This window comes from Symphalangus syndactylus, chromosome 9, assembly GCF_028878055.3.
Source record: "Symphalangus syndactylus isolate Jambi chromosome 9, NHGRI_mSymSyn1-v2.1_pri, whole genome shotgun sequence".
Taxonomy (NCBI): domain Eukaryota; kingdom Metazoa; phylum Chordata; class Mammalia; order Primates; family Hylobatidae; genus Symphalangus; species Symphalangus syndactylus.
This window is the reverse complement of record NC_072431.2, coordinates 134783482-134801571: the sequence shown is the minus strand read 5'-3', so window position 1 is coordinate 134801571 and position 18090 is coordinate 134783482.

Genomic DNA, 18090 nt, shown 5'->3' with positions numbered 1-18090 from the left:
TTGTTTTAATTTGCAATTCCTAGTGAATCTATATGTGTCTTTGTATTTAAAGTGCTTTTTTAATTTTGTAGACAACATATATCTGGGTCTTATTTTCTTTCTTTCTTTGTTTCGTTTTTGGTGGGGGACGAGGTCTCACTCTATTGCCTAGACTGGAGCGTAGGGGCATGATCACAGCTCACTGCAGCCTCCAACTCCTGGGCTCAAGCAACCCTCCTGCTTCAGTCTCCCCAGAAGCTAGGACTACGGCAAGTGCCACCACACACAGCTAATTTTTAAATTTTGTGTACAGATAGGGTCTCACTATGTTGCCTAGACTGGTCTTGAACTTCTGGTCTAAAGCAATCCTCCCATCCTGGCCTTCCTAAACACTAGGATTATAGGCATGAGCCACTGTGCACAGCCTAGGATCTTTTAATTCACTCTGGTAATCCTTTTAGTTGGTGTATTTAGACCATTGATTAGTGATTATTAATGTAGTTCGATCAATTTCTACCATATTTGTTACTGTTATCCATTTTTTGCATTTGTTTTGTTCCTATTTTTGTCTATCATTCTTTCTCTACCTTTTGTGGTGTTAATTGAACATTTTATATGATTCCATTTTCTCTCCTTTCTTAGCATACTATTATACTTTTTTAAAGGCTTTTTTTTAGTAGCTCCCCTAGCATTTGCAATATACATCTATAGCTAATCCAAGCCTCAAATAATGCTATACTGCTTTATGGATAGTACCAGTACTGTATAACAACAGAATAGTTCTAATTTCTCCCTCCAATACCTTGTGTCATTATGGTCATTCATTTCACTTTTACATAAGTATACATAGAATATATCTATATGTATATAAACATACATAATTAAATACTTTGTTGCTATTTTGACCTCCCAAAGGTCAAGCTGGGATTACAGGAGTGAGCCACCACACCCAGCCTGAAAAATAAATTTTTAAATTTTACCTTGACTTATTCCTTTTCTGATGCTCTTCCTTTCTTGAGGTAGATCTGAATTTCTGACCTATATAATTTTCCTTTATTCTGAAGAACTTCTTTTAAAATTTCTTCAAGGCAGGTCTACTGGCAACAAGTCCCCTTAGTTTTTGTTTGTCTGAGAAAGTCTTTATTTCTCCTTCGCTTTTGAAGGATAATTTTGTAGGGTACGGAATTCTAAGTTTGTGGGTTTTTTTTTTCTCCCAACACCAAAGACTTTATTTTTCTTTTCTAGCTTGCTTGGTTTCTGACAAGAAGTCAGATGCAATTCTCATTTTTCTTCCTCTATGAATAAGATATTTTTTCCTCTGGCATCTTGGAAGGTTTTTTTTCTTTAAAGTTTTTTTTTTCTTTATCCTTTATTTTCTGCAGTTTGAATATGATATGTCTAGTTATACTTTTTTTTAAGTTCATTTTGCTTGGTGTCTCTGAGTTTTTTGGATCTGTAGTTTAATATTAGACATTAACTTGGGGAAATTATCAGTCATTATTGCTTCAAGTATTTCTTCTGTTCATTTCTCTCTTCTGTATTTGATATTTTCATTATATATATATTTCACTTTTTGTAGTTGTCCCACAGGTCGTGGATATTCTGCTCTGTTTTTTTCAGCGTCTTTTCTCTTTGCTTTTTCCATTTTGAAAATTTCTATTGGCATATCCTCAAGCAAGCCTTTTTTTCAGCCGTGTCCAGTCTAGTAATGAGCATTCTTCATTTCTGTTACAGAATTTTTGATCTCTAGCATTTATTTTTTATTATTTCTTAGAATTTCCATCTCTCTGTTTACATTGCCCACTTGTTCTGGCATATTGTGTACTTTATCCATTAGAGCCCTTGGCATATTAGTCATACTTGTTTTGCATTCCTGGTCTGATAATTTCAACATTCCTGCCATATCGAGTTTGGTTTTGATGCTTGCTCTGTCTCTTCAAATTATATTTTTTGTTTTTTTGGGTTTTTTTTTTTTTTTGCTTTTTAATATGTCTTGTGATTTTTAATTAAAAGCCAGACAGGACATACTGAGTAAAAGAGCCTCCAAAAATAGACCTCTGTTTTTGAGGTGGTAAGGTGTTGGGGCAGGGGAAGCATTCTATAATCCTATAATTAGTTCTCAATATTTTAGTGAGTTTTTTTCTCTGGACTATGAACTTCATAAACATTTTTCAATTTTCCTCCCATCTCCTTTCTTAGGTCACACAGAATGGCTAGAGGTAGCTGGAGTCTGGTATTTTTTTTCTCCTACGTAGAAGGCTGGAGGTGGCTTGAGTTGGGTATTTCCTTTCTCTTAGGTGGGTTACACTCTGATAAAACCTCAGTAATTTAGGTTATGGTATACTATTTTCTCTCAAGGGTAGGCCTTGTTTAGAACAGGATGTTCTGTCATATTTCAAAAAGATGACTTTTCCTCTCCTCTGGCAGCAGCATTCAATGATTTCTCACAAATTTTCACTATGGAACCTGGTTGAGCTCCTGGAGTTAAAACTCACAAAAGTGTTCTCCTCCCAACGTAGTGACTGAGTCCCTTTGACATTTTTATATCTTAGCTTTGTTCACATTGAGCCTCTAGCAATTTGTCAGTTACAATTTAGATTTTCCTACCTTAGCACTGATTCTGGTGGAGGTTTCTGCTCATGGGTTTCCACTCCAGGAAGTCATTATTCTCTGTATTTTCCTTTCTCTCCCTCTCTCTGTCTCCCTCTGTCTGTCTCTTTCTCTCTCTCTCTTTAACTTTTAGGGCAGTGGTTTGCCTTATAATCTCACTTCTCTTACACATCTAAGTAGAATTATTAATTTTTCAGTTTTCCCAGCTTTTAACTTATTGTTAGGATGAAGTGACAACTTCATGTTCCAGAAATGGAAAGTTTTTCTTCATTTTTTTGAAGAATGAGTTTGCCAGATATCAAATTTTTAGTTGACAGTTTTTCTCTCAGCACTTTCCACATGTCACCCTACCATGTTATGGTTCCGTTGTTTGTGGATGGATATCAGATTATAATATTATTTTGGATCCCTTGTATGTGATGAGTTGCTGCTTTCTTCCTACTTTCAAGGTTCTCTATTTTCGGCCTTTGACGACTTGACTATAATATGTCTTCATGTGGATGTTTTTTACTTTATCTTTCTTTGAGTCACTGAGTTTCTTGGATATATAGATTCATGTCTTTAATCAATTTGGGATGTTTTTGACTATTATTTTTTTCAAATATTGTTTCTGACCCCTTTTCTCTTCTCCCTCTGGGACTCATATTATGGGTATGTTGGTATGCTTGATGAAGTCCAAGAAATCTCTTAGGCTGTGTCCATTTTTCTTCATTCTCTTCTCTTTCTACTCCTCAGAATGGATAATTTCAATTGATTTATATTTAAATTGACTAATAATTCTTCTGCCAGCTCAAAAATCTGTTGGACCCCTTCAGTGAATTTTTTATTTCAGTTATTTTAGTTTTCAGCTCCAGAATATTTATTTTTATTTAGCTCCTCTTTATAGTTTCTATTTTTTTCTTGATAGTCTCTGGTGAGAAATTATTCTTTTGGTTTTCTTTAGTTGTTTGAACACGTTATGACTGTTATTTTAAAGCCTTTGTCTAGTAAGTCCAATGCCTGAGTTTGCTGATGGACATTTTCTGTTAATTTTTTTTTCTTGAATTGGCCATACTTATTTGTTTCTTCCATGCCTCGGATAAGCTAGACATTTAAATATTATAATGTAGCAACTCTGAAAATATGATTCTGCCCCCTCTCTATAGTTTGTTGTTCTTTGTTATGAGGTTGTTGTTTAGTGACTTTTCTACAGTGTGTATTTTCTACAGTGTGTATTTTTTCTACAGCATGTATTTTTTTTTTTAAATGTGTGGCCACTGAAGTCTATGTTCAGCTAGCTGTCTGTTAGTGGTGTTTTAACAGAGTTGCCTTAAGTACCTGGAGCCAAGAGAGTCAAAAAGGAGGGCAAAAATCCTCTACCAGTCTTTGTAGATTGGTTCTGTGTTGGGTACTCCTTCAATGCCATGTCAGGCCATTGACAACTCTGTCTTAGCCTTCACTTTGGCTGTGCAGAGTCTGCAGACCAATTGCATGTAAATGCTTAGGGTCTTCCCAGGCCTTCTTAAGGCCTGTTTCTTGCCCTGGATATGGTCATGGCCTTCTGATTTCTCTGTATTTTAAAATTTCTATTCTCCCACGTATCTCTTTCCCAATGTCTTTCTTTCTAGGTTTCTCTGTCTATTTCCTGTTCAAAGTATTGTCCCTTGTCCCAGGCTGCTGTGTCCAACACATGTGTCTTTAAATGCTTTCAACAAAAGCCTCCTTGGGAGCTGCTCCAGCCCTGGGAACGCTGTGAGTCAGACAAAACAGTTTTAGCTAGTTCATTAGCTGCTTTCGCAGATAGACAGAACCCTGGAGTTCTCTACTTTGCCATTTTCAGCCCATGTTATGCATTATAGTGGACATAATTTTGGTTGTTGAATAACATTCTAACTAGCAGATGTACCATAATTTATTTATCATTTTCCAATGTTGAACATTTTGTTTATTTATAATTTTTTGCTTTTTTAAATAAGGCTACAATGAAAATCTTTCTACATATAGTTTTTACCATTTCACCAGATTCTTTAGGATGCATTCCCAGAAATATAGTTACTAGGTCTGAGAATATGACCATTTTAAGATTCCTGATACTATGATCAAATTGTCAAAAAGATTGTACTGATTTTTATTTCAACCTCACGAGTAATCTTAAACTTCGAATTTTTCTGAAATAGTTTTGTCACTGGCAAAAGTCTGTGAGAAGTGATACATATTTTAACTTCCTTTTAATGTTTTAAAGAAGTGCTTCTCAAACTGCCATGTGCATAAAAATTATCCCAGGATCTTGTTGGAAAGTAGAACTCAATTCAGAGCATCTTTGGTAGAGCCTGAAACACTGTGTTGCTAATAAGCTCCCAAGGTGTTCTGATACTGCTGGTCTGTAGATCACACTGTGAGTGGCAAGGCTTGAGGTTTAAACTGCAGCAAAGAACAAAGCAGGAAAACCCTTCCTGAGTTTTAAAAGAAAGCAAGTTTGAAAAACCTCATTAAATTTTTTTTTTTCCAAATAAAGTAATCTCCCACAGTTATCTAAATTAGATCAAAGATCAAGAAAAGAACACAAGCTTGTTACTGATATGAATGAAGGCTAAAAGAGGAAGTAAAATTAGAGATACTGCCTGGGGTTTTGACTAAAATACCCAATGTAGAGAGTTCCTCTCTCTAAGAAGTGTATTGAGGCTTGAACTTTGATATTAAAATTAGTGTTAATGATAATCTTTTATCTAGGCAGGCAACATATTCAGTTTTTTCATTCAAATGCATAAGTATCTTTGGTATCATGAATTTCTATGTAGAAATATTACATAGTATACAAATATGTCTAAAAATGTCTTTTTTATGTTAAACAGATGTTCACCAATACCTTTATTTTTCATTAGGCCAATTTTAAATATTATTGTTATTCTAAGCAAATTCAAATTTCCTGATATTTGGGTGATATTTAACCAAGGCATTAGCAAATTTCGTCATCTGTTTTGTGTCCTGGAAAATAAAGGATAAAATACTATAAAAATTATTTTAAGTTTATATCATTTGATACTATAATTTATTTATACATTATCATCATTAATATAACAGAGGAATTGCCTTTATTGTTATCTATGACAGGAATTCTAGAAGAGTGGCATGGAAGAACTCTCTCCTTCCCTGTGGAAGACCTGGATACGCCATTTTGTCTACGTCTCAAGTCAATTCAGTAAGTATTTATTGAGAGAGCATTTTTTGTTGTAGGCATTTTGATAACTACAACAACTATAAGATAAAAACTCCTTACCATTCAGTTGTTTCAAAATTATTTTAACTGTGAAATAATTACCACGTAATCTTTTTCAGAGGGAAATGTGGCACACAGATAGTTGTGACAGTCCACCTTTTGGGTTCTGCAAGTTGTTTTAGGTTGAGGCTTATAGGAAGCATTAGAGATTGCAAAGTGAAAAAAATTGAATGCTACCATTTTCAGGCCAATTTTTACCGATTACACAAACAAATGTCAAATTGTTCATTCAGAGCTATCTTCAGATGCTCAATATTTTATAAGTGACTTACCACTATGTTGAAATGGTGAAAACAGATTCTCCAGTGACGTTTCTCAGCCTGTAACTTATGTTATGTCGCCCAGCTGGAGTGCAGTGGTGCGATCTCGGCTCACTGCAAGCTCCGCCTCCTGGGTTCACGCCATTCTCCCGCCTCAGCCTCCAAAGTAGCTGGGATTACACGCGTGTGCCACTACTGCCTGGCTAATTATTGGCCCTTTTTAGTAAACATAAAATTCACACACACATACAAACGCACACCTACCCTGTGTTAAGTTTTTAAATATGTGAAGAATTCTAAATAACTTCATCTAGGCCTAATTTCACGAGTCATGTCACTATTAAGAGTCATACCCTAAAAGTAGTTTAATTTGCTGGTATAGGCATTGATGCCTTCAAGTTTCATTTAGTACAATTTATCCTTAATACTTGGGAGATAAATGGAGGTGAGAATGTTTTTGCTCTATTTTTTTTATTCAGTCAATCATTCTACAGAAGGTTTTAGTTTCTTCTTCCTGCCTTTATTTACTCTGACTTTTCTTCCAAGAACCCCTGATTTTTGCCTTGTAGACCTGGACCTTCACATTCAGGGGTGCAGGGGACTCTTGCGGTGAGGCACGCAAGGTGCTGAGAATGGTTAAGGAAAAGGGTGGAGGCTTCATCAGAGTAGGTTCTGGTGAATAATTTTCTGAGCTGTGTGGCTCTTCTTAAACAGATCAGGTGGACTCTGTGTAAATCTCAAGTCTTTTAAAAACTGGTGAATGAACCAGTCTCCACACTAAATATATGCCACAGTTACAGATCTCCATCACAGCAGACATTTCTGTTTAGACAGGGCCCCAGAGATTAAATATGAGTGTTCATGAGTGTCTTCTTATGCCTGCTGGATGCCTATACCTTACAGGGCAAGGGATGATGAGGATAGTTTATCAATTCCAGTCCAGTCTTATGAATTTCTCCTTCATTTGATAGTGGGTTTTTCAGCATCATGTAGATTTGTATATTTCAAATATATCTGTACACTGGAATCAACTCGGAAACTTTTTATAAAACAACGCTTTGGCTCCTCCCCAGATCAGTTGAATCACAGTCCCTAGGGGTAAGGCTAAAGTGCTGAGATTTTTAAAAATTCCTTAAGTGATTCTCACACACAACCATAGACTAGGAACCTTTAATGTAGAGCAATGGTTCTCAAACTCAGCTGCACATTAGACCCACTTGGGAATTTAAAAATATCCTGATACCCAGGCTGTACACCAGACCAATTAAGAATCAGAATCTATGGGGGTTGAGGCTCAGACATTAGGCTTTTTTTCCTTCTTTGTTGTGGCGGAGCATTTTTTTCAACTAAATCAGTATTTTTTAACAACCCCCAGGCACTCACAATATGGGGACAAGTTTGAGAACCATTGGTGAACATCCTTTCACTCCATGTAATAGTTCACACCTAATGCAAATACGCCCCTGGCCATGAGTGAATTATGTCAGTGCTTCTCAAACATAAATGTTCATATGATTACCTTGGGATCTTGTTTCAATGCAGATTCTGATTCAAGAGGGATGTCACTGAGAGTCTGCATTTCTAACAAGTTCCCAGGTGATGCTGATATTACTGGCTAAGTGACCACACATTGATTAGCAATGAGTTTTGCCACTGAAAATGGCATCTGAATGAACCTTTAAATTAATAAATTTTAAAAAATGGAATATAGGCATTCATATAGAGGCCCACACTTAAAAATAATTAATCATATTTGACTAGCCTGCACTTATATTTCTGGTAAGAAATCTTATTTTATTTTATTTTTATTTTTTTCAGACAAGATTGTAGTGATGCAGTCTCGTCTCACTGCAACCTCCATCTCCTGGGTTCAAGCTATTCTCTTCCCTCAGCTTCCCGAGTAACTGGATTACAGGCGACCGCCACCGTGCCTGGCTAATTGTTTGTATTTTTAATAGAGACAGGGTTTCACCATGTTGGCCAGGCTTGTCTCAAATTCCTGACCTCAAATGGTCCAGCCGCCTTGGCCTCCCCAAATACTGGGATTACAGGCACGATCCACAGCGCCCAGCCCAAGAGATCATATTTTATTTAGGTAACTTAATAAGACAATTAAGGAGATTGTGTAGTCCCAGATAATACTGCAATGTTTTAGATAGACCATGTGTGAGGAAGACTTTAAAAAGATTCAAGCATTGAGTAGTTCCATGTACTAGAGTAGTGTTTTTAAATTTTTGGCAGTAACAGACCTCTTTTTATTAAAACAAATTTAATTACAAAATCCATCCCATTTTACTTACCAAACAGGGACATGTTTTCCCATGTGTGTGTGTGTGTGTGTGTGTGTATGTATCTGTTTGATGGGAAAATATGTCCCTGTTTCTGGAAACCCTGAACTATTTCTACACAGCCTCTTGTTCATCAGAGAGTGGGCTGCAGCCCTATGATACAATGTATGGAGAATATAAGAAATCTATTCTGAGAATTCAATTAAGCTTATGTTAAGCTTAAATATGAAATCTTCGTTTACATGGTATGGCTTGTGGTCAAAAGGTTAATGTAGTCATTCATAATTCATTAAGAAACTTCCGTTGTTGGCTTATTATAAGTCAGTCATAGTTCTAGGAAATGAAAATAATAGTGGGAAGATCTATTCAAAAATAATAGAAGAAATAAATTTTTTATCCCTAAATTGAAATTTATGCTAATTATGCAAAAATTCAGAAAATTACATAAAAGCACAATGTAGAAACTAAGTTACCTATAATGTCATCCCTCAGAAATAACCACTGTTAACATCCTTTAATAGAAATATGCTTCTAGATTTTCTTCACGTATACATACACATTTTTTTCTTTCATTTTTTCATCTTTCTTTTCTCTTTTTTTAAGTGAGATGATATCATGTGTGTTGCACTGCAGCCTGCTGCTTTTACTCATTCATATGTCGTGGACCTCAAAGTTTAGATTAGTCCGATCCAAGTGCATTGCCAGATGGTCACTTAGAGGTGGTGATGGTGGCTTTAGCCTCCTAATAAACTGTATCAGGCATCCCAATAAATATTTAGTTCAAGTAAAAGGTACCCCAATAAATACTTAGTTCCAGTAAAAACAGAGTGCTTGGTAAACAATGTTGCTTCAGTATAAATTCTTCTGTGGGACTGGCACTGCCCTTCCAACTAGATTGTCCCTTTTAGACCCCTTCCACAGAGCCATCACTGCCAGTCTGGAATGATAAATTTGACTAACCTGTGTGAGATTGGGTGAACAATTAAAAACTTCGTTTTACTGTTTCTCACACCTCCATTATTCTCTTGAGGTGTTTTATCGTCATTCTTTTCACACATACTAACAACCAAAAGTGATTTTCCCTCCAATCCACTTAAATTAACCAACTCCACTCCTTCTAGTACATTCGTTGTCAAAGCTCACAAGAAAATGGGGATGAATTAGCCTTCTTCTTTCCTGGCCTCTCTCCCATCAACATCCTTCAGACAAGACTAAACATTCCAGACAATAACATCCATACAAGAGGTTGCTTTCTTAAATCTTAAAGGAATATTACAGTGTAAAGAGAATACATATTGAAATACTAGCTTCCGTTTAAAAAAAGTGGTGGAAGAAAGACCAAAGTTCACCCTTGTCCTTGATAATCATTCAAACACAACAAGGAGAATGAGAAACAAAAAATGCAAATGCTGGCTCAGTGGCACATGCCTGTAATACCAGCACCTTGGGAGGCCAAGGCAGGCGGATCACTTGAGGCCAGGGATTTGAGACCTGGCCAACATGGTGAAACCCTGTTTCTGCTAAAAAATACAAAAATTAGCTGGGTGTAGTGGTGCACGCCAGTAATCACAGCTACCTGGGAGGCTGAGGCATGAGAATTGCTTGAACCTGGGAAGCAAAGGTTTGTGTGAGCCAAGATTTTGCCACTGCACTCCGGCCTGGGTGACAGAGCAAACCTCTGTCTCAAAAAAAAAAAAAAAAAAAGTAAATGCCATTTTCGATAAATCTAGGAGATAACTATAATTATGAACCACAAAATACAAGGAGGAACTATGGGAGAGAAGAATTCTCATGGCTGTGGAGTGTAGATTAAGCCAGCAGAGGATAGTTCTCCAAAGTAGGAGGCACACCTTGATTTGAGAGGCAACAACCTGTTTGGAATGATAGAAATATGGTGGCCAAGCTGGCAGCAGAAGCTTTCCTACAACCTCACTGCCTTCTGTACTTTTATCTCCACTATTTCTAGGTCACTCTCTTAAGTACCCTAACTCCAAGAATCCTTCAAACAACCTCCTTCTGGAACAAACCACTCATTCTCTTCTGGTTGCCCTCACCCACCTCATATCACCTTCCTTGTTTACCCAGTTTAAATTTCTTGATCAATTATTGTATCAGTTATTTGCATACATTCTTCATTTCCTTGCCCTTTTTTCACTTCCTCTTACTCACCTGGGAAAATTCCAACCCTGCTTTATCTTAGATTCTGAGCTTTGACTTGTGCAGCTGAATGTGGGTGGAGAAACCCCACAACCGTGCTGCTGTGTCTCAAACGTGCCGCTGAGGCAGCTGGTGGGCTCTGAATGCTGCTTGGTAATCAGAGTACGTGTTCTCGGTCCTTTCACCCTCCTGCTCTTCTAAATGACATCATGTTTTCACTTTTACCTTTGCACTCCAACGACTCTACATATTGTCCTCAAGCCCCCCAAAATTTACTGTCAGTTGATGAACTTGCTTCCTAGATATAGAAAAAAAGAATCTATCAACAAATGGAAGAATGAGTTGTCGGTCTTGTGTCCCATGAGCTGCCTTCTCTTACTCTTTGGCAGCCACGGAGGTGCTCTGCTTAAGAGAATTTGCTATGAGGTGTGTAGTTGGCTGACAGCCTCCCGCTGATGAACTTGTGGTTTCACACTCAAAGCTCTTTTCAGGGTTTATACGCAAAGCTCTTTCTTCCTCTTCCCACATGACTCTCAGGCCCCTCCCAGCCAGGATACTAGAGCTGGGTCATTTTTGCCTCACATGTGATTCTCCTAACAGGCAACCTCTGTTTTGCTATCTCTTATTGATCTGATAAAGACTTTCTCATAGTGGCACTATGGTCTAAGTCTCCTCCTACCCAATCTTTCTCCTCCCTTTTCATTCTTTAAGCCTTACTGAGATTTAATTCACGTATCACACAATTCACCCATTTACAGTGTACAATACTAGTTTTTACTATAATCAGAGTTATGCAACCATCACCACAATCAATCTCAGAAAATTTTTATCACCCAAAAAAGAAACCCATACTCTTTAGCGGTCACTACCCAATTTCCCCCCTCTCCGTGCTCCAAACCCTTATGGCCCCAGACATCCACTAATCTACTTTATGTCTTTATAAATCGGTTCCTTCTGGATAATTCATATAAAGGAATCATACAATATGTGGTCTTTTTGAGTGGCTTCTTTCAGTTAGCATGATGTTTTCAAGGTTCATCCATGTTGCAGCATATATCTGTACTTTGTTCCTTTTATTGATGAATAATATTCCATTGCATGGCTATATCACATTTTATTTATGCATTTGTCAGTTGATGGACATTTGTATTGTTTCTACTTTGGGGCTATTATGAATAATACTGCAGTGAACATTTGTATACCGGTGTTTGTGTGGATATTTGTTTTCATTTCTTTGGGTGTATACCTAGGGGTGGAATTGTTGGTTCGCATGACAACTGTATGTTTAACATTTGGAAGTGCTAGCCAGTCCTCTTCATTCCCTTTCTTCACTTACAGGTCTCAGACCTGCATCATAGTCTGAAGGAGCTCCCCAGCCTACAACTGCTCTCTTTTCCATTTATTCTTCACAGGTGTTTCTCCCAAAATCTCTTGCACATGTAATTCCATCCTGACGTCTGCTTCTTATAGCACCCACACTTACACATCCTGGTGAATACTCTGTGCTCCCATCTAAGGCCTAGATCCTGTCACCTTTTCCTATTCAGGGACATTGCTCCAGCAATTCCTCTTCTCCTTGCCTCATCATCAATTGTTACTTTTCCAGTGGACCATTATGTAACTTACATGTTATTTCTCAGAATCAATTGTTTAATTCAACGAACAATTTTTCTCATGGCTCCACTTCCTTTTCCAGCACTTTTCACATTTCTCTCTTCTCCTTTAATAAAAACGTCTCCCTAATAGTTGTCTACACTCTATATTTACTCAATATCTTGACCCACTAGTTTATAATTGCTTTTGTCAGTGGTTCAACACAATAGACAATTCTAAGCCCTTATCTTAGTTGACGTAGCAATATTTGATGCAGTCAGTTCCCCCTCCTCTTTAAAATATTTGGCCTTCTGCATGTTGGCTAAAAACAAAATGAAATAAAAAACTTGGCCTTCAGATGATAATATTATTGATTTTTTTCCCTAGCATACTGGTTCCTCATCAGTCTCATTTGCTGGTTCCTTCTAATGCCTCCAAACTCTGAACATTGGACTATCCCAGGTTTTTGTCATTGGATCTCTTCTCTTTTCTATCTATATCTACACTCAGTCTCTTGGTGACTTCACCCCATACCATGGTTTTAAATATCTATTTTTATGCTGATGACTGCCAGTTTTATATCTCTAGCTCAGGCATCTCTCCTGAACTCCATCCAGTCTCATATATTTGACTGCTTATCTGATTTCTCCTCTTGCATACCTAATAAGCTTCTCATACTTATTTTGTCCAAACTGAGCTCTTAAACTTGCTTCTTACCCAGTCTTCTTTATCTCAGTAAAAGATAACTTTACAGTAGCTTGGGTCAAAACTTCAGAGTCAAGTCATCTTTGACTATTTTAGTTCTCTCACACCCTAGATCTAATCCATTAGCAAATCCTGTTATCTTTGGAATGTATTCTGAATCCTGTAACTTCTCACTGCATCCAAGGACATCGCCCAGGTCCAATCCAAAGTATTTTCCAACTAGCTATTGCAACAGGCCCCATATTGGTCTTGTTGCTACTCTTGGTCCCTATAATCTTGGTACCTATAGATATTAAGAAATTATTGTTAATTTTGGGGGCTGTGATAATTTATGGTAATTATGTTTTTAAAAAGTGCTTATTAGTTAGAAATGCATATAGTTAGACATACATACTAAAGCATTTATAGGAAAAAATCACGAGATCTGGGGTCTGCAAAAATTTTGGGGGAAGCAGAATAAACAAGATTGGCAAAATGTTGATAGCTATGAAGGTGAATGATGGGTTGAGGAAGGCTTAATACTATTACTGATAATAGAAGAGATTAGGGAAATACAGTAGTCCTCCCTTATCTGCAGTTTCACTTTCTATGATTTCAGTTACCTTGGGCTGAAAATATTAAATGAAAAATTCCAGAAATAAACAATTATTAAGTTTTAAATTGTGTGCTGTTCTGAGTAGCATGATGAAATCTCTACCGTCCCGCCTTGACCTGTGCAGGAAGTGAATTACCCCTTTGTCCAGCATATCCGTGCTGGATATGCTACCTGCCTGTTAGTCCCTTAATAGCTGTTTTGGTTATCAGATTGTTGCAATATCACAGTGTGTGTGTTCAAGTAACCGTTGTTTTACTTAGTAATGGCCCCGAAGCTCAAGAATAGTGATCCTGGCATATTGTTATAATTGTTCTGTTTTATTTTTAGTTATTGCTAATCTCTTACTGTGCCTAATTTATAAATTAAACTTTATCATAAGTACATATGTATAGGAAAAAACATAGTATATATGGGATTCAGTACTATTCAAGGTTTCAGGTATCCACTGTGGTTCTTGGAATATACGCCTTGTGGATAAGGTGGGGACTACTGTACCTTCAAAGTTCTTAAGAAGAAGAAGCACAATCAAGAAATTTATGTCCGGGCACTGTGGCTCACGGCTGTAATCCCAGCACTTTGGGAGACTGAGGTGGGCGGATCACGAGGTCAGGAGATCGAGACCATCCTGGCTAACACGGTGAAACCCCGTTTCTACTAAAAAATAGAAAAAATTATCCGGGCGTGGTGGTGGGTGCCTGTAGTCCCAGCTACTCGGGAGACTGAGGCAGGAGAATGGTGTGAACCCAGGAGGAGAAGCTTGCAGTGAGCCGAGATTGCGCCACTGCACTCCAGCCTGGGCAACAGAGCGAGACTCCATCTCAAAAAAAAAAAAAAAAAAGAAATTTACATGTAGCTAAACTTAAGTAGAAAGGAAACAGGAAAACATTTCTGAACGTGCACCAATTAGAGATTAGTTCTCCTGAACTCTTCTTGAATAAACTAATAAAAGATGAACTGAGAGATTAACAGAGAAACTATAGCAAAATGACTTGTGAATGTTGAATGTCTTATATTGTAGGACTAAGAATAAAATAAATGTGGAGATTATAGCTACAGAACAGAATGCAAGTTTTTAGAAATGACGTAAATTACAAAAGTAGTCCCAATATTATTCTGTTTATTTATTTATATTTTTTTGAGGCAGAGTCTTACTCTGTCGCCCAGGCTGGAGTGCAGTGACACATGATCTCTGCTCACTGCAATCTCCACCTCCTGGGTTCACACAATTCTCCTGCCTCAGCCTCCCAAGTAGCTGGGACTACAAGCATGCACCACACCTGGCTAATTTTTTTGTATTTTAGTAGAGACGGGGTTTCGCCATGTTGGCAGGGCTGGTCTCTAACTCCTGGCCTCAAGTGATCCGCCCACCTTGGCCTCCCAAAGTGCTAGGATTACAGGTGTGAGCCACCATGCCTGGCACTATTCATTTTTCAAACTCAAATGACATCTACTTTAAGAGAACATACTTTGTGGGGAGACAGATCTAGATTCAAATAGCAACTTTAATACTAGAGGTTATGTCAGTTTGGGTTTGAAATGAAATTCAGGCAATTTCTGTACTTTATTTTCTGTAAGATAGAGATAATAATACTTACCTAATAGCGTATAAAACCAAATAATAAGAATTTCAGTCATTTCAATATTTATTGTACCAGGCACTGTCCTAGGTATTAGGTATATGGTAATGGATAAAATAGACCTGGAACTCACCCTCTCCTTGAAAGAAACAGACAAATAAATAAATGAAATATATTGTATGTGAAGTGGTAGTAAGTGCAATGGAAATAAACTAATTAAGTGTTTGGTGTAGGCTGAGGATGGAGAGGCATTGAAATTTCAATTGCAATTGCATCTCACCTAAGGAAGTGATGAAGTGAGCCATGGGGATGTGGGAACGTGGTAGAGGGGCCAAGGAGAGTCACTGTTCTGATTCTTGGCTGCAGCTGTGATTACTGCCACATTTCTTGTAATTATGCATGTCGGCTTCCTTGAAACACCAGCTCTGGCCTTCTACAACTTCAGACCAAGGTCTCCCAGTCAAGTGCCTTCCTGTTTGCATTCTATAACTGAGCCACAAACAGCCCTGTCTTGAGCTCTTATTTTCTTATAAGTTTCTGGATATATCTGTATTTTATTTGGTATGCTCTTAATTATAGCCCTTTCTCCCCATTCCCCTTGTGGCTGCTGGAAGGTGGTGGACGACTAGGCTGGAAGGCAATCTTGAGCAATACCATCTTATGTTGGTATTTATAATTTGGTTTTATACCCTATTAGGTAAGTATTATTATCTCTATTTTACAGAAAATAAAGTGTAGAAATTGCCTGAATTTCACTTCAAACCCAAACTGACATAACCTCTAGTATTAAATACCAATTATCAGTCATCACACCTCCTAATACCCAGTCATTTTATCCAGGCTAAGCTTCTGCACCTCAAATTCTTCCCTTAAGGTGAATTTTTTCTACAGCCAGACCTCTGCCCAGGGAGTTAAGTGGTAACCTGTTTCCTGATAGCTTAGGGGTATTATTAATATGGAGGATTTGGCCACTGATCCTCATTTTGTCCTGCCATTGTTCTTATTCATTAATTCATTTATACAATATTTAGCATACACTATGTGTCAAACTTGCATTGATACTGGATATACAATAGGGAATAAAACAAATATAGTTCTGCCCTCATGGTCTACAAGGATTTCTTTGGATTCTTATAGAATGCATTCTTCCTCTGCCTACCCTACCAGGTAACAAATAGGTATATTTCTTGGGCTGCCTCATCTTTGCACACTCCATAACTCGTTGTACATGTATTTATATCTGATGATTGTATCTTTCAGCAGCAGCATTTGTGATTTTAGAATTTGATTGATTTGTAATAAGTGTACTCAGTGCTATTTGACTTAAATTTGTTACATTGCAACTTAATGTAGCCCTGATAAAACTGGGGCTCCCATGTGGTCTGGCATATATAGTAAATGCCTTAAAAACACAAGCATTATAGTCAAGAATACTTGAAGAAAAAATTTAAGGTTTTATATAAAGGGCATGAAAGTAGGTCCACTTTATAAGTTAAAGCAAAATGTTTTAAAATTCTCTATTGCCATCCGCTTCTTACTCCCATCTACATACTACAGCAACTTGAAAGAAAGATCTCTTCTTTTTGTTCATTCTTCAAGTCAAGGTACTGCATTTGTGCCTCACTTGTATTTTATTCCCCAACCCCTTCCCAACGTATCACCTGTTATGAAAGTCAACCTAAGTTCTTTGGCTTATTTATTTTCTTTTCCTTTACCCATTACAAGGATTCTCTACAACAGTGGTTCTTGAACTTTAGTGTGCCTCAGAATTGTCTGGAAGGCCTGTTAAAACACAAATGGCTGGACCCTACTTCCAGAGTTTCTGATTTAGGAAGTCTGGGTTGAGGCTCAAAAATGTACATTTCTAACATGTTCCCAGGTAATGCTGATGCTGCCTGTCCATGGACCACATTTTGAGAGCCACTCCTCTACAGTATAGCATCTAGGAGCCATTCCAGCAAACAAGAAATCTATCCATGGATAGAAGCCTTTGCTATATATTATACATAAATATTGTTACCTGAGTGCCTATATATTAATATGAAGCTTATGAATTTAACGAATCATCTTCCATCACCATGTTTAAAATTCTGTGGGTTGGGGTGTTTACTTGGGATAGGCTCAGCTATAAGCAAGAAGAGTAAAGGAAATAATATTTATTACTTGCTTGTCTATTCAGGAGATAGTAGAGTGTGGTTGTTAGAGGAGTTAGCTGTGCAGCCAGGCCCTTTGGGGTTCAGTCTTAGCCCAGCAGGATTTCTGAGAGACATTTGAAAGACATTTAGCCTTTTGTTCCTCACTTTCTTTTGAGATGAGGATAATGCAAATAACCACCTCATAGCCTTGTGGTGAGGCTCAAAGGATTTGATACATATAAAACTCTTGAAGATGCCTGATATGTTGTATGAACTGTGATGTTACCTATCAGGAATTTGTTGAGTGTTTTCTACATGTTATCTCATTATAAACTCAAACCAATCCTAAACGCAAGTGCCCCTATTATTCTCATTGTAGAGACTAGAAAACAGAAGTTTAGAAAAATTGAATAACAGATTAAAATCTCCCAGCTAGTAACAATCTCTGGTTTTGTATTTTACCAGCATTTTGCCAAAGGAATCATTTCCTCCTGTAAGAAAAATGGTTCAGGAAATCTGTACAATTCAAAAGTATATTTGGAGATAATTGGATAATTACTTGATCCGTATGGTTGATGAATTTTATAGTCAATATTATTATGTCTACTTTAAAATGTAACCAAGGCAAAAATGGAGGCAAGGATGGGTAAGAGTGGTTGTGTAACACACTAGTGAGTATCTAACATTTACAGAGTACCGTTACATAATAGACATTTAATAAATACTGGTCAAACGACTGGGATGAATGTGTTTTGGAACTAAAATTACCCAAAATTAAAGATTCATAATATTGAGTTAGTAAGATATTGACTTACTACTACTGTGGAACTTCTGGAAGTTGATTTGACAGTAGTCAACAAATTTTAAATTTGTATTTCCTTTGGTACAGAGAGTCTAAGTGTCTATCCCAGGAAATACATTTTTGCCCATGAAAT